Source organism: Suricata suricatta, chromosome 4 (assembly GCF_006229205.1).
Source record: "Suricata suricatta isolate VVHF042 chromosome 4, meerkat_22Aug2017_6uvM2_HiC, whole genome shotgun sequence".
NCBI lineage: Eukaryota > Metazoa > Chordata > Mammalia > Carnivora > Herpestidae > Suricata > Suricata suricatta.
In genome coordinates this window covers 48,684,977-48,708,457 of record NC_043703.1, presented here as the reverse complement: position 1 = coordinate 48,708,457, position 23,481 = coordinate 48,684,977, and the positions used below count along the sequence as shown (strand labels likewise).

The window sequence follows — 23,481 nt, the reverse complement described above, 5'->3', positions numbered from 1 at the left end:
AGAATCTTCCTGGCATTTCTTGAAAGACTTTTATTCTAAATATACTCTATAATTAACTTGCTTGGTTGCAAATAAAAATCATTTTTGTGTACTTTTATTAATCCACTGAATTTATACAGAGTCAGGGAAAGTAAATGCCTTTCTAGTCAATATTCTTTTAAGTCTCTGATTTCATGTTAGCATATACCTTCTCCTTTTCCTGTCAAGATTTTCCAAAGAAAGTTCATATATGTAAATTTTGATATATATATCAAATATATACTTACATATATGTTTGACTATTACCTTTTTACTTGACCGATTAATTAAAATTATTTTATATGCCATGATAGTTTTTCAGTTTATGTTTTTAAGGTATAGTTCCATCACTTCAAGTATCTGTTCCTTTGATTTTCTTCTCTAGTCTAAATGTGTCAAATAATTCCTCCTAAAAATGTAGTATATTTTTGATATTGGAATTCCTTTAAGTTTTTTTTTCCTTTATAGGAAAAACTTCTAATTCTCCATTAAAAATGATAGTTGCCTTTGCTCTGTCTCTATCTATCTAGTTATAACTATATAGCAACACATACATACAAACAGTGCAGGTTTTATACGTGTGTGAGTATATATAAAACTGTGCTTTTTTTCTTACACCCTGTGCCTTTCACAATACTTATTTGTTACTCTTAAAGCATGAAGGCAGGTGGAGTCTTCTGGGGCTCAGTCAAGTCTTACTTAGGGTTTGCTGAGTTATTTAATTATAAAAAAGTTAAATTCACAGGCTCTTTCCTCTAGTATATATAAAGCTCCTCAGAGCAGTCAATGTGGCATTGTGGTGAAAAACAGAAAGGGTTTCTGTTGAGGAAGGGGGGTTAGATGATGGGAGGTGAAGGTAAGGATTTTTCTGTCTCAAACAAAAGAACATGACTCAGTAGTGAAGTAGAGTGAAAGAATTGTAGCCCAAGTGTGCTACTCACTATGTGACATTCAGTACATTGTTTAACCTTTTTTTCCTCATTTAAAATATATGAAAGTTAGAGGAGATAATGCCAACATTTTTTTAATATTTAACATTATTCATATTCTGTCACTTAAACTAGAAGGTGACTACATGGCAAGGTGGATTACAAGACAAGATTATAGTCAACATTTATGCATCTTTATTCCCTACAGGTTTAAAATTTAGAGAAATGATGAACTTCAAAGCTTCTATTTCTGCTTATTTGATCCTCATTTCCACTTGTATGAAAAATGGGAAATGCATTCAGAATATATTTCTGTTTAATTTTGTATGCTGCCAAGCTTTTTTTTCTAATTTTGTTGAGAAGTTTAAACTCCTGTAAGGTTAAGCTCTACTAAGATGCAGATTTTTTGAAAGTTAAAACAAAGGATTAGAACAATAGGTGTTTATTTGACATGGAGAAGGTATATCCTAATAGTTCTAGTTTTTTTTAAAGAGTAGATCTCAATGTTGTAGTCGTTTAACATAATGTCATTCATATTGCGATGAGATCTATTTCTTCTGCGAAGCAGGTAAATTCGCCATTACCCTTGCCAAGTCATTTTAGTGTGCAGCATTTGAAATACCAGAATATCTGTACATGTTGCTTTGTGCAGTGCACATGCTTGTCACCAGTCAAGCTTGAGGTCTAAAGAGTGGAGGCAGTGAAACGTAGCCTTGCCACACAACTCTCCATCGAGTTTCTTGAAAACTTGATTCAGTGTCACCCAACAGCCTATGAAACATGAACAGTCAGGAAGGATCACTAAAAACAAAGCCCTGGCAAGCAGCCAATCTTTCTGCAGTGAAGCTCTGCTCACTTTAATGTAGCTCCACTGGTCTGGATACATGTGGAGGATGGATGACAGCAGGGTGCTGAAACAGCTGCTAGGTGATAAGCTAAAGTGGGCCAATGCACATGAGCAGGGAAGGAGAAATACAGAGATTAGGACTTTTGCTAAAGGGCTGCTAACACCACACTGTGGCATCATGGTGCTGTTTAGTTGTAGACCAATACTAAACAGTAGCATCGGAGAATCCATCCTGGCCTATAATTTTCAGAAAAGAAGTGATTTTTTTCCCCCCAAATACTATTAGGAACCAAAGAAACAGAGACATAGTTCCTAATGCCTGACTGACTCTTATTTTGACATGCACTCCCTTAAACAGTAAACAGATACCTAAATGTTTTGATTTTTCATCTATAAAATCAGCAGGTTCCACATTTTCAGAATATGTTCTTTTAGCTTCCTTTTCAAATCCTGTGAATCAGCATGAGAAAAAGAATGGTATGAACTAAAGCAAGGTAATAAAAAGTGAAAGAACAATTAAGAAGTAAAAAAGTCCGCAGTACATTTCTAAAAATTAAGTCCTCTCCTGGCGGGGCTTGTCTATTTCTGGAGATTAAATTAGTCTTAAGTTGGTGCTAAGGCGTAAAGTTGTTGTCTAACAGAATAACCATTATGTCCGTAGAAAAATACACTGAAGAATGTTTAGAGGAAACTTGTTGTATCTGAATGCCCACTTATGGAGATCCAGCTATCATCAAAAACAGTAGATTGTGTTTTACTGGCTGATTGACTCATTCCTTGACTCCAGGTGTGAAGCTGGCTACACGGTTACGTCACATATTAGTGTACAGTTTACATATATGACTGGGTTTGACTCAGTTTGTGTATTTGGGTATTGTCCTTAAAAATCAAGATTTTTCAGACATCTCCCAAACCCTGCAACCAACAACACCATCCATTCACTTACTTGCAAGACATGAATAACAATGAATAAGAAATACATAATTCCTAAACTCCTGAAACTTGTATATTTGTTGCTTAAAGCCTACAAGGATACACATGCAATATATAATACCTGTTTATAAAAGACCAACAGTTTCAGTGAAGTATAAACCACATAAGAAGAAAATATGAGATGGTAGGTAATAATTATGAGTTCTTCAGAGCATACACACACTTTTGGAATACAGGGCCAGAGAATAAATATTTTATGCTTTGTGGGCCAAAAGTTCTCTGTTGCAAGTACTCAACTCTACCTTAAAGCACAAAAGTGACATAAACAATGAGCAAAGTAATGGGTGTGATTTTATGCCAATAAAACTTTATTCACAAAAAGAAATAGTCGGCTAGATTTGGTCCATTGGTTGTAGTTGCTCAATTCCTATCTCAGAGAAATAATTTGTTTAGGTGTAAGGGAATTGGGGTGATTACTAAAGAAGATCAGACAGAAGGTACACTGGATCTTAAATTCTGGAGATAAAGTGGCTTATACTCACTTAATAGTATTTTGGCAAAATATTTAGAATATACTCTATATCTTCTTATTGATGGCACATGGATTCATTTATCTGGAACCAACTCTGCTACCCATATCGAGTTTAATTCTATCTTTTCTAGCCCGGCTCTATCTATATGAAACTATATCTTTTGGTTTGGAAATTGGTATCCAGAAAAGACTTAGTCTCTGGATCTCTTAACACTTAATAGATGATCACAAACTGACTGCATTAAGACTCAGGCCTTAGTTGTGTTTTGATTTGACAAAACTTAATAAACAGGGTTATATTAGTTTGAGGTGTACAATGTAGTGATTCAGAAATTATATACATTATTCAGTGCTCATCATAAGTGCACTCTTAATCCCCTTTACCTATTTCATTCATGCCCTGCCTATCTCCCCTCTGGTAACCACAGCCTTGTTCAATATAGTCTTCTTGGCTTGTCTCTTTCTCTCCTTTGTTTTCTGTTCTAAATTCTACATATGAGTGAAATCATATGGTATTTGTCTTTCTTTGACTTATTTCACTTAGCATGACACCCTATAGATCCATCCATGTTGATACAAATGGCAAGATTTCAGTATTTTTTTGGCTGAGTAATATTCCACTCTGTGTGTGTGTGTGTGTGTGTGTGTGTGTGTGTGTGTGTGTGTGCATGCACGTATGTGTGTACACCATCTCTTCTTTATCCATTTATTTTCTGATGGACAGTTGGGATGTTTCCATAGTTTGGCTATTGTAAATAATGCTGCAGTAAACATAGGGTGCATATATCCTTGTGAACTAGAGTTTTCATATCCTTGGTAAATACCCAGTAATGCAGTTTCTGGATCATAGGGCAGTTCTATTTAAATTTTTTGAAGAGCCTCTACACTGTCTTCCATAACAGCAGCACAGTCTGCATTCCCACCATTAGTGCAATGACGGTTTCTTTTTCTCCACATCCTCAGCAACATTTGTTGTTTCTTGTGCTGTTGATTATAGTCATTCTGACAGGTGTGAGATCTGAATGTCTTCTTTGAAGAAATGTCTGTTCATATCTTCTCCACAGTTTTTAATGGATTATTTGTTTTTGAGGTGATCAGTTAGATGTATTTATATATATTTTGGATACTAACCCTTTATCAGATATGTCATTTGCAAATACCTTCTCCCATTCAGTAGGCTCTCTTTTCGTTAATTATTTCCTTTTCTATGCATATTTATTTTTATATAGTCCCAGTGGTTTATTTTTTCCTTTTCCTTTCCTTGCCTTAGGAGACATACTAGAAAAATATTGCTTGATCAATATTGGTGTTCTCTTTCAAAATTTTATGGTTTCAGGTCTCCAATTAAGATCTGTAATCTGGTTTTAGTTTATTTTTGTAAATGGTGAAAGAAAGTGGAAATTTTTCATTTTTTTCATCTGGCTGTCCACCTTTCCCTTCACCATTTTTTGAGGCCATTGCATATTCTTGCCTCTTTTATCATAGACTAATTGGCCATATAATGATGGCTTTATTTCCGGGTTCTCTCTCTGTTCTATTGATCTATGTGTCTATTTTTGTGCCAGTATGACACTGTTTTCATTACTCTAGTTTTGTGATATAACTTGAAGTCTGGAATTGTGATGCCTCCAGCTTTGCTTTTCTTTTTCAAGATTTCTTGGCTTATTTGAGGTCTTCTGTGGTTCCTAAAAATCTTAGGATTGTTTGTTCTAGTTATGTGAAGAATGTTGCTGGGTTTTGGTAGGGATTGCATTAAATGTGTAGGTTGCTTTGGATAATATATATATTTTAACAATACTTGTTCTTCCAATACATGAGCATGGGATGTCTCCATTTGTGTTGTTTTCAATTTCTTTCATCATTGTTTTATAGTTTTCAGAGTATAGACTTCTACCTCTTTGATTAAGTATATTCCTAGGTATTTTATTATTTTTGGTGCAATTGTAAATAGGACTGTCTTCTTAATTTCTCTTTCTGCTACTTCATTAATTGTGTACAGAAATGCAATGTATTTCTGTATACTTATTTTGTATTGATTTTATATCCTGTGACCTTACTGAACTCATCAGTGCTAATAGCTTGGCAGGGGGCAGGAATCTTTAGGGCTTTCTATATATACTATCAGATCATCTGCAAATAGTGAAAAATTTACTTCTTAACCCATGTGGATGCCTTTTGTTTCTTTTTCTTGTCTGATTGCTGTGGCTTGGGCTTCCAGTACTATATTTAATAAAAGTGTTGAGAGTGGGTATCCTTGTCTTATTCCTGATCTTAAGGGGAAAGTCTCAGTTTTTTACCACTCAGTATGATGTTAGGTATGGTTTTTCTAAATATGGCCTTTATTATGTTGAAGTATATTCCTTCTAAACCTACTTTGTTGAGGGTTTTAGTCATGAATAGATGTTGTACTTTGTCAAATTCTTTTTCTATATCAATCTATATGATTATATGATTTAATTCTTTCTCTCGTTGATGTGGGGTATCACATGGATTGATTCGAGAATATTGAACTATCTTTGCATCCCAGGGATAAATCCTACTTGATCCTCGTGAATGATTCATTTTTACATGAATTGTTGAATTTAGTTTGCTAATATTTTGATGAGAATTTTTGCGTCTTTGTTTCATCAGAGATATTGGCTTGTAATTCACTTTTTTTGTAATGCCCTTACCAAGATTTGATATTAGGATAATGTTGCTTTCATAGAATGATTTTGGAAGCTCTCCTTCTTATTTTACTTTTTTAGAGGAGTTTGAGGAGGATAGATATTAACTATTTTTTAAGTGTTTTTGCAGTGTTCACCTGTGAAGCCATCTGGTCCTGGACTTTTTATTGTTGGGCATTTTTTGATTATTGATTCAATTTCATGCTGGTAATTGAATTCATATTATCTATTTCTTCCTGATTCTGTTTTGGGAACTTATGTTTCTAGGAATTCTCTATTTCTTCTAGGTTGCCTAGTTTGTTAGCATACTGTTTTTCATCATATTCTTTTATAATCCTTTGTGTTTCTGCAATATCAGCTGTTTATCTCATTTCTGTTTTTATTTAGAATACCCTCTCTCTCTCTAACTGCCTAAAAGTTTATAAATTTTGTTGATCTTTTCAAAGAACCAGCTTCTGGTTTCATTGATCTCTTCTATTGTGTTTTACTTTCTATTTCATTTATTTCTGTTCTAATCTTTATGATTTCTTCCCTTCTACTGGTTTTGCTCTTCTTTTTCTAGCCCCTTTACATGTAAAGTTAGGTTGCTTATTTGAGATTTTTCTGCTTGAAGTAGGCTTGTATTGGTATAAAATTCCTGCTTCGAACAGCTTTTGCTGCATCTCAAAGATTTTGGACTGTTGTGCTTTCATTTTCATTTGTCTCCATGCATTTTTTAAATTTCCTCTTTAATTTCTTCTTTGACCCATTCATTGCTTAGTAACATATTATTTAGCCTATATGTAGTTTTGTCCTTTCCAGATTTTTTCTCATGATTTTTAGCTTCATAGCATTGTGGTTGGAAAAAAATGCATGATATGACTTCAATCTTTTTAAATTTATTGAGAGTTGTTTTGTAGCCAAATATGTGATCTATTCTGGAGAATTAAAGAATATTTATTCTGTTCTTTTGGGATGAAATATTGTGAATATATGCTTTAGATCCATCTGGTCCAATGTGTCATTCAAAGCCACTATTTCCTTGTAATCTTCTGTTTGGATAATCTATTCATTGATCTAAGTGGGTGTAAATTCTCCTCCTATTATAGTATTACTATTGATTACATTCTTTATGTTTATTAATAGCTCTTTTATGGTCTCTTGTTGGGTGTATGAATATTTACAATTGTTATATCTTCCTGTTGGATTGTCCCCTTTATGATTATGTAGTCTCCTCCTTTGTCTCTTGTTACAGGCTTTGTTTCAAAGTACATTTTGTCTCATATGAGTATTGCTACCCTGGCTTTCTTTTCACTTCCTTTTGCATGCTGGAATGCTTTTCCATTCCTTAATCTTTAATCTGCATGTGTCTCACAGTCTGAAATGAGTTTCTTTCAAGGTAGCTATTATTTCTTCAAATTTTTCTTTCCCCTTTCTCTTCTCTTTCTGGGGTCCCTATATTGTGAATGTTTTAACACTTGATGATGTAACTGAGTTTCCTTAGGAAATTGAGTTACATATCCTGTAAGTGGCCTTATGAAGAGGAGGACCAGTGGTGCCGTGTTGTGCAATGCCCTTGTTCACCAGGACCTGGCACTTCAAGGGTATTTACTATGTGTGCTCTGTGTGTCCTACTGTTGTGGCTGAGCCACATTTGCCTTCAGTTCGCTGCAATGGCTCCCATCGTTTGCTGTAAGCAGGATTTGGCCCCTGTGCTGTTAATGGCCAGTCTGAAGCTTCGTTGAGCTTGAGTTGAAGCAGACTAGGTGTTTGCCAGAACTGAGGACACTCACTCTCCCTCTGTTGTCCCTGAGAAGCTTTAGTTGGGGGATAGGGCCTGCAGTCAGACCAGATGTCTACCTCCAGGCCACTGATGGGGCTGCGGTGGAAAGAATGTATCTGGTTATCTTCCCTTCTCCCTGGGGCAGGAGTCACTTTAGGAGTGGTGCTTGCCCCTGTTAGGGCTGCGTACATACTGCCATGCTTGTTGCACTGCTTTGTATGGAGTCCTGAAGATTTGGGGTGGAGGGTAGGGGACTTGATGCAGGAGAACATAGGTGTGGAGTGTGCTGTAAGCAAGATATGTGCAGGTCTGCTGTAGGAAGGGATCTAAAACCCTTGGAGAACTGCCAAGGACATTTGGAGGGGGCACATCTATAGGCCAGGATGGGAACAGCACCCATTATTACTATGTGGAGAGTGTTGCTGAGCTGAGCTGGTTCTTACAGGTGTCCACATGGCCAGGCTGGGGGTTGGAGAGGGAAATGCTACCTGTCAGCTCTTTTGTTCTTGAGAAGTCTCCTAAAGATCCTTGCCCCTATACCAGAAGTTTTTAGATTAGAAAATAAATCTCCTTTCTATATATCCCAGGTGGGTTTTTTTTTAATTTTTTAATGTTTTATTTATTTTTGATACAGAGAGAGACAGAGCATGAGAGGGGGAGGGGCAGAGAGAGAAGGAGACACAGAACTGGAAGCAGACTCCAGGATCTGAGCTAGCTGTCAGCACGGAGCCTGACGTGGGGCTCGAACCCACAAACGTGAGATCTGACCTGAGCCGAAGTCGGAGGCCTAACCAACTGAGCCTCCCAGGTGCCCCCGAGGTGTTTTTCAAACTATTGCTTCTATGTTGTATCTTAGCAGGGTTGTTTGTTTTGCTGTCCTTTTAAGTGTGGGGATTCAGTTTGCTGCAACCCTCTAGCTCTCCCAGAGCTGAGTCAGCTCATTTTTAAAGATTTAGGTGTAAAATGCCCCCCCCCCCCCGCTCCTCCTACCTCTGCCAATTGTAAGAACTTGAGAAATTAAACCCCTCTGTTTTTCAAAACTCAGTAGTGTAAGGATTTGTTTTCCTAGTGTGGGTCCTCCATGTCAGAGTGCCTGGTGTGGGGTCTGTTCTCTCCCTTCTTTGTTCCTATGATGTCCCTCTTTCCCATGAAGAGTCTCATAGCACATTTTGGTTCCTGACCACATTTTCACCCTTCCTACCCTTCTTTTTGTGGCTTCTTCTCTATGCTTAGCTGTGGAGAATCTATTCTGCCAGTCTTTGATTTGTTTTCTGGTTTATTTACACTGATAGAAGTGTTATCTAGGTTTATCTCTGGGATGTAGTGAGTTTAAAACCCTCCAATTCCTCCATCTTCCCAGAAATTCTCAGGTCTTGGTTTTGTATTGGTTGGCAAGCATGACCTTCTGTAGTTGACAGTGAAAATAAGAAAAAGAATGAAGTATAGGGTATGTATAAATAAGAGTAGTAGAATATAGGCTGTGATGGGAGAAATAAATTGAGATTCTCAGAGATTACCGCTGAGCCTCTTTCAAGGAAGCACATTAGCCTTCTTCGGAGGGCCCAGAAAACTATAACCATGCCCTCCCCATGGATAGAAATGACTTCATTAAGACTTGGATGATGTTAGAATTGTATCTTGCCATCTCAATGGAGAGTGCATGAAAAATTATATATTAGGGAGTGGGAGTTTATAAATATTTCACTAATGTGAATATACCTTTTTCCATAATACTCTCTACAATCTCCATAATTAAGTATTTCCAATCACAGTATATGGATTGTAGAACTTTACCATTACTATTCTTTCTTTGGTAAATTGTTGAATCATTTGTAGGTTATTTAGTCATTTTTAAGTTCCAAGTACATTTTAGATAAATGTACTTGCAACATATCTACTTCTGTATTGCTTGGGATTATCTGGGCAAGATATTTCTAAAAGATCTTAGTACTTTATTTGGAAAACATGGACACATTCAAAGCCATAATGTTCCTCCTGCCAGACATTTTCCCTTGCATTCTGCACACTAACCCCCTAATGTAACATCCTCTACCTGACTTCCATCTCATCCTTCAAAGGAATTTTTCTTGACCTTCTCAAGGTTAAGTATAAACCACATCTGCTTACTTAGCACTTTTGAGATACTTGTCACATTGACTTCTTATTGTTTATGCTTTTCTCTTTGTTAGATTATGAGCCCCAGAACACAAACTCTTTATTTGTGTGTGTCAGTAGCCAGTGCTTATGCTTGGTACATAGTAGGCACTCAATAAGTATTAGGAAGGACAAACCAATGATACGTTTCTACTGTACTGTGTGTTATGAATATATCACAGAAGCTACAAGAAAGCATTTTTTCCTTGGTAATAGTTAATGACCTATTCATCCCACCTTCATATCTAATTTATTCATGTTTGTGTCCCATACTCAGTTGGAAATAATACATGGGAATTATAAACACCGTCATCTATAGTGGTAGTATTTCTGATCTTAGACAAAGAAAACTGGAGCTGATTACTGTCATCATCGGCTATAGTACCTTAGGTGGGTTACTGAGCCATTCTGAGCTTATGTTTCCACATCTATCAATACGATGATAACAGTATTCTCCCTGGTTGTTCTGAGGATGGAAAAGATAATTCTGATAATGGCTTTTAAATCACATCATGAGATATAAACCATCATGATTATTACATTTCTGTTCATATTCAACCCTAAGTGTTACCAAGTACAACACTGATAAACGCCTCACGGAGCAGGACCTGCCTTGGAATTTATATGGAATATTATTCCCAATAATTACCTATTTGCCCTTTATTGTTATCTTAACTGTCCCTACTGGATATTATTACACATTTCCATAGTATTATCTATTTCTGCCTTTGGTACTGAGCCTCTAACAACAAATGTAGAATTAAGGTTTAAAATAATTTTCTAACTAAGAGACTAATCATGGTTCCTTAGCTTTTAATGAGAATGATTGGTCTTTAGATAGAGATGTGTTAAATGATCAGTTTACAAAGAACATATTTACCAGGAATTGGATATGCACACCAGGCTCCTTTTCTAGGTATTCACTTTGCCAGCAGAATGATGATTCTGTCTTTCTCTTGCTTGAAGGAATATGGCTTTGCCTCTAGCAGACTCATGCTGTTTGACTCTGCATATCTACTATCTGAGAAAGACAGTTTGGTCTCTGGAATGTTAACTTACATTTACAATGTTTGCAGGAACTTGCAGTGCAGGAGTGAATCTTTAAAGTGACACACTGCCACATTCACCACCCATCCTATTTAATAAAAGGGAACAGTGGAGGTATTTTAAAAGTCACATCTGTTCTTCAAATTAGAATAGAAACAGCATATTTCTAAAAGCTGATGGCTTAAATAGTGGAAATAATTGCCTAGGTCATTCACATAGATCTAATGGAAAACTGTTGTACTATACTTAGGCATGCAAATTTTTTTTCCAACTAATGTTCTTAAGTTTTATTGGCAACACTTGGAAAGGGGATAGCAAGGTAGATCTTTTCAGAGAGTGGGGCAAAACTTGGACAGAAGTTTTTCATCTCCACATATACCAGGAATGTGGTCACAACTTAACCCTGGCTATAAGTAACAAAATTTTTGTAACTTTTTGAAGATGAGTCTTCTGTCTATCCCTATATTGTAAATTGCGGAGGAATGGAGTGGGGACTGGGGAGAAAGGAGAAGAGTGAAAAGCCTAATAGTCCCAGACATAAGGATGCTGAATTTTGATACTGAATCGTGATAAGACCCTTGAAAGAATGCTGTCACTGGGAGCAGCCTTTCCATAGTGCAGCTTCCATGAGCAAGACTTTCTAAAAACATATTGCCCCTGGGGAAAAGGCTGATTCCAACCATTTCTTTCCAAATTTCTAGACAAACCTTCTAACTACAGCTAATTTGAATGCCTGCACAGAGCTGCTAACAAATAAAATAGGTTTTCTTCCATCCTGAATGTTCTATAATTGGAAATGCAATGAGTAAAATAAAATAAGTTAGGGCAAAACGGTATGGTCATGGAGAAAGGGGAAAAGTAACTTTATAGAAGGTGCTCAGAAAAAAAGCCTATTTGAAAATTTGACAGTGAAATCTTAAAAGACTAGGAGGAAAACGCCCTGTGGATAGGCTGTGTAAAGGTACTGAGGCTGCAAATAATTTGCTTCCAATAATTTGGAATATGGTGAGAGGAAGGCCAGAAGTAATGAGGTGGGAGGCCTAATCCCCTCAGGCTTTAAGGCTATTATAACCAGCTAATTAAGAACTCTCCGAGCATAATGGATCAACATAAAACTAGACTAAGCCATGTTCTGGAAAATTCATTTTTTGTTCCTAAGAGGTGTCTTTCTGGTTATATTTTATTGAAATCTGCCCAGTCTATATTAAAATTTTCAGTCATACAAAGAAATTGAAAGAAATACTCTGCTCATGGTTTGGAAGAATAACTATTTTTAAAATGTCTATACTACCCATAGCAAACTACACATTTAATGCAATCCCTATCAAAATACCAACAGCATTTTTCACAGAGTTAGAACACATTATCTTAAAATTTGTATGGAACCTCAAAAGACCCTGAATAGCCAAACCAACCATGAAAAAGGAAAAGCTGAAGGCAACACAATTCTGAAATTAAGTTATATTACAAAGCTGTAGTAATCAAAACAATAGGTACTGGCACAAAAATAGACACCTACATCAATGAAGCAGAATAAAAACCAGAAATGAATTCACAGTTACATGGTCACTTATTCTTCAGTGAAGCAGGAAAGAATATCCAATGGGAAAATGACACTCTCTTCAACAAATGATGTTAGGAAAACTGGACAGCCACATGCAAAAGAATGAAACTGGACCACTTTCTGGGACCATCAAAATGGATTATGGTGTTTATAGCAGCATTATCTACAATAGCCAAATTGTGGGAATAGCCCAAGTGTCCATGACTAAATACACACACACACACACACACACACACACACAGAATGGAATATGATTCAGCCATGAAAAAGAATGAAGTCTTGCTATTTGCAAGGACATTTATAGAGATAGAAAGTATTATTCTAAATGAAATAAATCAGTCAGAGAAAGACAAATACCATATAATTTCACTCAAGAACAAAACAGGTGAGCAAAGGGAAGAGAGAGAGAAAGAAGCAAACCAAGGAGGAGACTCTTAACGATAGAGAACAAACTGATGGTTAGCAGTGGGGAGGCTGGTAGAAGGATAGGTGAAGTAGGTGATGGTGGTTAAGGAGGGCACCTGCTGTGGTGAGCACTGGTGTTGTATGGAAGTGTTGAATCACTATATTGTACCCCTGAAAATATTACATTGTAATTTAATGAATTTAAATAAAAATTTTAAAATCTAGGAGCTGGGAGAAAAAAAAAACACTTCTAGTCATATATTTGAACTGCATGGTTTCAAAGTTCTAGCTCCTCTTTCCTCACAATACTAGGATGTTAAGGGTAGGGAGGCAGGGAAGGAACAAGGACAATTGGACTTGACTTTAATAGCGGCATTTGGGTTCTAGGCCCCCCTCCTGCCAACTCTCACTGTGTCTCTGCCCTACACTGCTGGCCATCAGCCTGTGTGTGGCAGGCACTCGTCTGCTGGCTCCTGCACTGCAAGTGTGACAATTCTCTGGAGCCTTGCAGGCCCTTGCCACTGCCCAGGTATCTGACCTAGGAGTTCTGAATTCCTGCTCAGCTGCCTTGTACCACCCACACGGGCAGTCTAGCTGCCAGAGGCTGGGCATGCAGGCTCCGAGACTGCCAGCCAGCCATCACGCTGGTGATTTTCTCTGCTGAGAAAGGCAGAGAGGAAGGTCAGCAAGTTCACTGCCTAAATAAAATCCAACTGGGAACCAGAATGCCAATTTTGCTTTGTGGCAGCAACATCCGTGATTATCTTGCAGTCTCTCTGTCATCTCTTTGGGGAGATGGATGGCTCTCCCAGCAAGCAGAGCACTGTCCATAGGCCCATGATATTGACGACCGCCTTGCTTTCCTTTATTTTCCTACGTTTATGCATTGGGTGAGGAATGGGGACTTGGTGGCAGTTTCTGGCATTTCATGGCTCTGACAAAACAACAACAAAACCTATAAAGTTGAACTTAATATTCAATTACATTTATAAAATAATAGATTGACTCCTATAGCAAAATAATTAGGCATGTTATGGACATTGGAATGTCCATAGATGTTGAATCCTGTATAAGCTAAGCTTTCAGTGCTTTAATTTCTAACTTGTAACTGTGGAGAAAATAACTGTACTTACCTTACAGGGTTATTTTAAAATGTAGACGGGTTATTCCCTCTAAGGCATACACAAGAGTACTGGCATAATGTAAGGGACTCCATGAGTGTTAGTCCTTCATGAGTACTTGCTTTTATTAAGTACTCTAATAATAATTTTGGGTATTCACTCAGACTAGTAAGGAAAACTAGACTGGACATATGAAAGCAGGGCAAGGATGGAAGCAGAGGGATCTTAGGGCATCAGATAGTAGAACCGTAGTGAAATCTTGGAGGCATTTTGAGTAGAGTGGTACAGGTCAAGTTGGTGAAGTAGCCATTGTCATTATGTGTTTCTGGGAATAGCTGTCAGGACTTGCTGAGGAATTTTATATGGGGCTTGAGGAAAGGAATCGAGGATTGCTCTGACATTTTCAGCCTGAGAATCTAAAAAAGGTCTTAGGTAGTTAAGGCCATGGGGCTATATGAATCAAAAAAGAAAAAGAAAAATAGATCAGATTGGAAGAAACTAAACCTCTTTATTCACTGATGATACAATTTTCTACATAGGATTATTCAGAGACTCTATCTATCATAGACTATTAGATCTTTAAAAATGATGTAGGTTTTTAAATCTACATAAAGAAATAATGTTTCCTGTAGGCAGAATAATGGATCCTCAAATATGTCCACATCTTAATACCTCAAACTATGAATATGTCACCTTACATGGCAAAAGAGACTTTGATTTTAGCCTAGTGAGACCCCTAGCAGACTTTAGATATACAGAATTGCAAAATAATTCATTTGTATTATTGTAAGCCATGAAGCTTTTGGTAATTCACTACACTAGCAAGAGAAAATTAATGTGGTGAATTTTTGGTATGTGTATTAAGTGTATAGTTTTTAACATTTAGTAAATCCATAGAGTTATGTAACCACAGTCTAGTTTCATAACATTCCCATCACCTCCAACAGATTCCATGTACTATTTGCAGTCATTCTCAGTGCTGACTCCAGCCCTAGGCAACCACTAGCTGCTTTCTAGCTTATTAATTTGTTTTTTCTGGGCCTGTCACATAAATTATATCTTTTGCATCTGACTTCTTTCACTTAGCACAATGCTTCTGAGCTTCTTCCATGTCATAGTGTGTATCATATTTTGTTCCTTTCCATAACTACTCAGTCATAAATATGTAGCCAAACTATAACTTTATCCCTTTATACATTCATATCCCTTTCTACCTACATCTATCACATTATATATGCATCACACATATTTGTTCCTATTGCATGGCCAAACCATAATTTTATCCCTTTTCTATTTCATGGAGATTTGGGTTCAGATTTTTACTATTATATATCAAACTATGATCATCAGTCTGGACCTATGTTTCATTTCATACAGACACCCAGGGTTGTAACTGCCAGGTCATAAGTTTATGTTTAACTTCTAAGAAACAGTTCAAAGTGGTTGTACTATTTTACATTCTTATTAGCAGTATATGAAGATTGTTTTCTCCATATTCCTTTGCCTATACTATTGATTATCTTCTTTTTAATTATAACTATTCCAGAGGGTATGAAGTGGTATTACATATGATTTTAATTTGCAACCTCCTGATGGTTATTGATGCTGAGCATCTTTTCATGTGCTTATTAACCATTCATATATCCTCTTTAGTGAAATGTCCATTCAGTTTATTTGTTTATTTGCTCATTCTTAACTGGATTGTTTTTTATTATATAAGAGTTCCTTGTATATTCTGGATACAAGTTATAGTTGGAAAATTGGATTTTCTGAGGAAAATTATTTAGACAATTTCCTTTTATCATGCACAAGTAATTAACTATGGATCATATGCCAAAGTGTAAAGGCTAAAACTATAAAACTTCAAGATGAGTATATAGGAGAAAATCTTTGTGAACCCTTTTAGGCCAAGAAAAAAATAAAATAGACATACATATTTTGGCATGTATATATACATATGTATATATATATATATATATACATTTCTTCACATATGATATAAACATGATTACATATATCATTTTATATATGTTCATATATAGACACACACACACATGCTCTACACATTTGTTCCTAATCTGTGACTTTTCATTTTCTTAGGGGTGTTTTTTAAAAGCAAAAAATTTTTTTTTAATGAAGTCCAATTTATATATTTTTTTATTTATGTACCATTCATATCCATGAACGCTTGGTCTATTTTTGCAAACAAAAACACACAAAATCTGGGTTTTGATAGGGATTGTGTTAAACCTATAGATAGAGAATTGTCATCTTAATGATATTGATCTTTCCAATGCTTGAATATGGAATGTTTCTCCATTTATTTTAGACCTTTAAACTTTCTATTAGCAATGCTTTGTTGTTTTCAGAGAAGAGGTCTTGAACTCTTTCTGATAAATTCATTCTCAAGTATTTTATTCTTTTTGATGCTATTCTGAATGAAATTTTTCTTAATTTCATTTTCAGAAGTCATACGTCCTTATAAAAGCGTATTTGATAATTAGTGGGCGCTGTGGAAAGTACCTAGGGTAGTTGTTAGCATCTGAGGTTCTCTTTGGAAAATTATGCCAAAATTTTAAGATACTGCATTTAAATTCAGATCTATACATAAGAATAACCTAAACCAGTGGTGGGAAGAAAGGAAACTAAAAAATGGAGATCTTTGCAAAAATAAAAGGAAAAATTGGCCAAAGGTGGGCAGGTTGAAAGGGGTCTAGATGAAAACAGTAGTAGGGATAAATATGCTTTCCAGGTAAGCTTGGGCTGAATAAGGTACCTTATGCCTGCTAAGCCAAAAATAAGGTATAATATTCAGAATCTATCACCTGTCTGGCCTATTTGAAGGTGAAAGAGTGTTCTCACAACTGAGTGATTTAACAACAACAAAATGGCATGAGGAAATAGTTTTCTTTTTAAGTACTATTTTGAACAAATAATCACATATATATTTAGAATTTTAGTAAGCATTTCCTGTGCTTCATTTAATATATAGAAAATTCTAAAGGTTTGGTTTATAGCTTTACAGTCAAGCAAACCTTAATAAATCAAAATACACATATTTATCTACTTTTGCTGAACATTTCCCAAATGGTAGTGTTGTGGTAAGCATTAAATGAGGTAATACCTAGCACAGTGCAAACAAAATGGCCAAAAATGTCAATAAATGTTAGTTTTGTTTCCTTCCCTTTATCATTCATGTTCAGTTTTTATTGAAAGTAAAATTATGCTTGACATTCATTCAGAAAGGATGGTTCCTCTCAACTTTTTTTTTTATATTATGAAGGCAAAATTAAGGTGAAAAATACCAACAGAAATTTCACAGTACACATCCTACAAAAAGGACAAGAAAATGAGCCTGCAATTAGATAAAACTGCATCCCTTTCAAAGAATTGTATTATTAAATATTCAAGATTATGTGCATTAGTGAGGACATAAACTCAAAGACATACCTTTTCGCAGGGCTCCTGACAGTAACTAACCATTAGAGAAACATTAAATGAAACATTGAAAGGGGAAAACAATTCAAGAAATGGACCAATTTGAACTCAAAAGTACTGCTTTAGATGGCACATTTAGAGAACAAAAGACAAAAGAGAATCAGAAAGAAAAAAATCGTTAAAGATGAAGTGGCTACTGTCCATTGATTGAGAGGTCATACTTTAAATCATTTTGACAGCTGAAAAAGGAGGAAGTGTATAGTTTTCCCAGAAGTAGTTTTTAAAGAAAAATTTTAAGTAACTCAATATAAAGAAAAGGACACCAAAACTGAACCAGAAATGACTAAGAGATTTAGTTGCAGAAGATGTGACTAACATAGGACTAAAATCCAAATAAAGAACATTTAAAAATTGGATGCAAAATAGATGAAGGGAACAATTCCCTAACTTGGCATTTTCTGACTCCTTTGGAAACTAAATCTCCCTCTAGCAATATTCTGTCCTTCCATTTAGTTTAAGTATAATCTTCTTTTTTCCAGCATGATCTGGATTCATGACAAATTCTATTTTTTCTTAGCAGAGGCATTTATTAGATATACTGCTTTGTGACAAATTCTCTGAAGATTTAGACTCTAGAAACAATAGCAACCAAAACATACTTTGAGCCATTCTTCATTCCTCATTTTATAAATCCTAAATATGCAAATAACATCTACCAAATTTGCAGTATATTTTATAAAGTACATTAAAGGTGAATCAATAAAATGAAGTTTGATTTGCTTTTCATCTTACAGATTTCTGATCAAACAGGGTTGGCATTCATGTTATAGCTTGGGAGATGTTTTTCTTGGTTTTATTGTAAAATGTTCAGTGGTCCTGCCACTTGGGTTTATGCCACATACAGAGAAACTTGGAGAAGGCAGAGAATTTTTCATCTGAATTATACCTACGTCAATAAGCACGACTGGACATGAGTTCAATTTATGCCACTTAACCTCATTAATGTTTAATTCCATTATAAACTGTGATAATAATAAAACTGATGTAATAATAATTACTATATAATTAAATGCAATGATGCATGGAACGTCCTCACATAGGACCAGAAACAGTAGTCATTTGGCAAATGTGAGGTGATGCAGTAGCCATAGTAATAATAATAGATGTGCCATTAATACAGTTCCAGTGAGAGTACTAGTTATAGCAGTTGGAGTTGTAAATTTGGCCTGGATTATCAAAATATATATATCTATTTTTAACTTTTATTCTTGAGCCCCAGACTGTCTCAACTAATAAATGAGAATTTTTATATGCCAAGTAAGGAAAAGAAGTCATCATATTATGATGGCCTTGGCTTACAATGTTTTTAACCTTTGCCTCATATTTTACATGTGCTCCCTATTATCTCCAAAAGCAACCCCCAAGGAAGGAATATTAATGGAACTCTAGCTATAAGTGGCTAACTTATCTGTACTGGGCTTCTTTTTGAAAGGGGGATTGTCTGACTTACTTTGGAAGCCATGGGTTCCTCAGGAATGAAGCTGACCTCAGAATGTCTCTTGTTTCTGTAGGCTGTTCTTTGCTATTGCAGATATAGTTCTCTTCATCAGGAGCATGTCTGCAGTCAAGCTCATGCCTTGCAGATCTCAGACCAAAGGGAGAAGGGACACACTCTCCGTCATTACCACTTTGAGTAAAAGAGTGGAGGAAATCTGCTTGGTCCAATCTTAGTAATGCTCTCATTTCTTAGCAACAATCTCTCCTTGTGGTTGGTTAGCATAGCTTTTGTCTCATGACTGCCTTGTGTCCAGGAGGATGGGATCTGTAATTTCGGGAATGCAGGAAGGATTGTTAGGTACCAAGAATGGTAAAAATTACAGCGTGTAATCACAACTCCTTATTTATATGTAGGAAATTAGAGTTCTGAGACAGTAATTTTAAACCCTCAGAGTTATGGGGAGAATTCAAACTGGCACCTTTTTCACTGCAAACACATTGTCCACTGTAGCATATTGCCGTCAAAGTTTTATGGATAGTATTTATATAATGAGTTCAAGTAGTAGGTATTGACTATCAGGTCAGGAAACCCATATGGGCCTTTGAAATATAAGCACTAAGTAATCTGACTTCTCTTGATAATTTGCAATCCTTCACTCACTGCTATAAAAAATAAAGCTTCATCAAATCCATACTGAACTAATGTGTTTTCTTAAATATTTTAGATTTTATTCATCCAGCAACAGCCCCGTTGCTATTTGTAATTTATTTTATCCATTTTCGGCAGTTACAACATGCACAGAATATCCTCCCATTAGTAATGCCTCCCCCAAATCTGGAGAATGTCTTCATTTTCTTTCCTATTTTTTAGACCTCATGGATATTTCTGAGAGGGTGTGTGTACATATTTATAACATAGCTGAATCATTATCTGCTATGTCAGCATTCTTGGCCATGGTTAAATAACAATTACACATTTTTTGAACTCTTTTGAAGATCCCGAAAGTGTTCAATGTATACAAAATAGAATTCTTTAATTCACTGAGAGTACTGAACAGTCTGTGAAAATATCCATTCTATATCTTTACCTTTTTAAATTTTGACCCTAACGTCTGATTTAATCAGTTTTCTTCTTCAAATATAACCTGATTATTTGAACCCTCAAGACATGCTCTCTTCCCATGTGCCTTTTGAGATATTACCAAGTAACATAGTAATACACAATCTATTATGTTTTGTGACATGATCAATAATATAAGTAATATGTGCCTTGATGTAATTTGCTTTTTGAGATGTTAGTGGTTACAATTTATTAAGCTATTTACAAAGTAAGATTAAGTTCTGTAACTACCTGACTTTTCCTCTTCTGTCTACCGTAATATCCTTTGTTGCTACTGGGTAAATTGTTGCACAATAATTCATTTTATTTTATGTCTATTGTGTGGACTAGTGCGATCATCACCTCTGGCTTAACCACAACCCTGCCTTAAAAGGTATTTATTTACTCTATTTTCCAAGTAGATCAGAAGTTCAAATTTTGCATCATGCAAAAAAAAAGTCCTATTTTTTTAAGGAATTCAAAAGTTAATGTTATCACACTCCTAAATAGATGGAGCAATGGTGAAGAAAACTGCAGAACAAATATGAAATTTAATAATGGCCTTCCAACAGCTTGCTTTTCAAATTGTTAGGAATTCATTAAACAATGGTTGAGCAGCACTGACAATTAAATTATTCTCATATGAGGTATCTAGCCATATTATGAATATTGCATACTACAGAGCTCACATTTCTAAAGGGATGTAGACAACAAATTGGATTTCAGATAATTAACATGAGACTTGAATTCAGTCTCCAGACACATCCTACTCTGTTTCTAAGCCAAAATAATTGGGATGCAAGTGTGTAAAGAGGGTTAACATTAAAAATGTTAAAAGAAACATAGCGCTTGTAGCTGCATTAGGAATTTATCACATTGTAGAACAGTAATTGTGGCCTTACAGAGTTGCAAATATTTTTCATAAATTAAGCCTTTGAATGCTCACCTTCTATGAGTGGCTACTCTTCTTTTACCCACAGATGGTTAAGTGATTGATAAAGTCATGCTGTTCAGTGGGCTACAGCTGGGAGTGAAACCTCTGCAGCCTGGATTTATAACGGCTGCTGCATTGATCTTTAAGACACACAGAGAAGTATTTTTTGCATTTTTACTACTGGACAACTTTTTCATTCATGTCCAGTGTCTGTGTTTCTCCTCAAAAACAATGAAAACATTCTATTAAGAATACTTTAAAAAGCCAAAAAAAAATTACTTACGAGTGCTTCATGTGGAGCCATTTTATTCACTCACTCGGTGGAGTCCACAGGAAGCTGGAAAAATGAAAAGAAGGGAAGACGGACCTGAACTTGGAGCAGAAGTTAAGGGGAACAAAGGTGGTGCCTGTTCTTCCTATAGAATGCTTCAGTTAACTGTTTTTTGAGATAAACTTTTTAATTTTAGGATAGTTTTTGACTTCCAAAAAATTGTGGAGAGTACAGAAAGTTTCCCCATTTCTCACATTCGATTTCCCTCATTTCTAACATCTTTTTTAGTATGACACACTTGTCCCACAATTAATTAATTGATATTGATGTTTTATAATTGGCTGGAGACCGCTTATTTAGACTCACCTACCTAAGGTCCTCTTGCTCTTCTAATGGCATTATTTAGTTTTCATGTAGTTTTAGGCCCCTCAGATTTTCTTTGTTTTGATGATGCTGACAATTTTGAGAGCACCAGCCAGATATTTTATAAAAACCCCTCTACTGGGATTTGTCTTGTGCTTTACTTACAATTAGACTAAGGTTCTGGGTTTGGGAAGCAAGACCACAGAGGAAAGGGCCATTTTAGTCACATCATATTGAGAGATGCATCTATAATGACCATGATTTAACAATTGTTGAGGCTGTTTTTGCTCTTGAGGTAGTGCTTCTCAGGTTTCTCCGCTGTGATGTTACTCACCCCAACCCTCCATTTCGTTACTGGACTCCTTGGTAGGATGCCACTGTGCGTTGTTGGTTCCCATTTTCCTCTGACACACTATCGTCACGGTGGGGTCTACAGAGCACTTTAAAACCTTCAGGCTCATTTTGTATATTTGATGCCCCATCTGTTGACTTTTAATGTTGCTGCATGTTTTACTATTGACATTTTAAAAACAGATTCATCGAATATAGTTTCCTCAAGCTCCTTTGTAATCATTGTTCTCCCCTCCTCCCACCTTCTCCTTCCACAAACACCAGTCTGCTTTCTGTCACTATTAATAGTAGTGAATTCTCAAAAAACATTTTAAATTGAGTTATATATAATTTTTTCTTTTAAAAAGATTTTAATGTGTTTATTAAAACATTAAAAGAGTGTGAATGGGGGAGAGGCAGAGAGAGAGAGGGAATCCAAAACAGGCTCCAAGCTATCAGCACAGAGCCTGATGTGGGCTTTAACTCATGAACTGAGTCATGAGAATCTGAACTAAAGTTGGATGGATGCGTAACTGACTGAGCCCTTTTGTGTGTGTGTGTGTGTGTGTGTGTGTATATACACACATACATATATACACAAATATATATTATATATACAAATATATAATATATACAAATATATAATATATACATATACAAATATATATAATGTATACATATATAATATATACAAATATATATATGTTAGTTTTTAATGCCTTATTTTACTTGGTGTTGGTTGTATAGTTAATTCCTTTTCATTGCTGAGTAGTACCCCAATGAATAGGTGTGTGTGTGTATGAATATGTGTATGCACACATTTTTTCATCCATTCATCTGTTGATGAATATTAGCGTAGTTTCCAGATTTTGATTTTTACAAATAAAGCTGTTCTAAATATTTGTTTATAAATGCTTTTATTTCTCTTAGAAAAATATATGAAATGGGAATGGCTGCTTTACATATGATAGGTGTATGTTTAACTTTTAAGAAACTGACATACTGTTTTTTAAGGCGGTGCTACCGTTTTAAATTCTTCAGAGCAGTCTGTGAAAGTTTCAGCTGATCCATATTCTCACCAACAAGTGGTTGCCATTTTTCATTTTAAACATTCTAATACACATGCAAAAGTTAACTCAGTGTGGCTTAATTTTTACTTTTATAATGAAAAGTATTGAGTATTTTATGATGTGCTTATTTTTTAATCTGAACATCTTTTTTGATACAGTGTTTGGTCAAATATTTGACCTATTGAAATTGTGTTCTGTGCTTTCTTGTTTATATATTCTGGGTACAAACTATTTATAAGATATTGATCTATAAATATTATCTCTTAGTCACTTGTCTTTTCAATGGATTTTTCAATTCTTTTAACAGTGACATGTAAAAATATTCTTTTTCAATTTATCAATATTTTTCTTTTATAGTTGATGCTCTATTTAATATTTTCCAATCCAGGATCAGAAAGATGTCTTGATTTGTTTTCTTCTACAAGTATATAGTTTTAGATTCAAAATGTAGGTTCATAATCCATTTTGCATTTACTTTCAATGAAGACTATGGTTCAAGAT

At 35.4% G+C, this 23,481-nt stretch overlaps 1 long non-coding RNA gene across 2 annotated transcripts in view; it reads left to right on the top strand.

The window, feature by feature from the left end:
- Positions 1–23,481, top strand: part of LOC115290514 — a 483,865-nt gene that overhangs the window by 420,985 nt on the left and 39,399 nt on the right. The gene's annotated exons all lie outside the window — the stretch shown is intronic.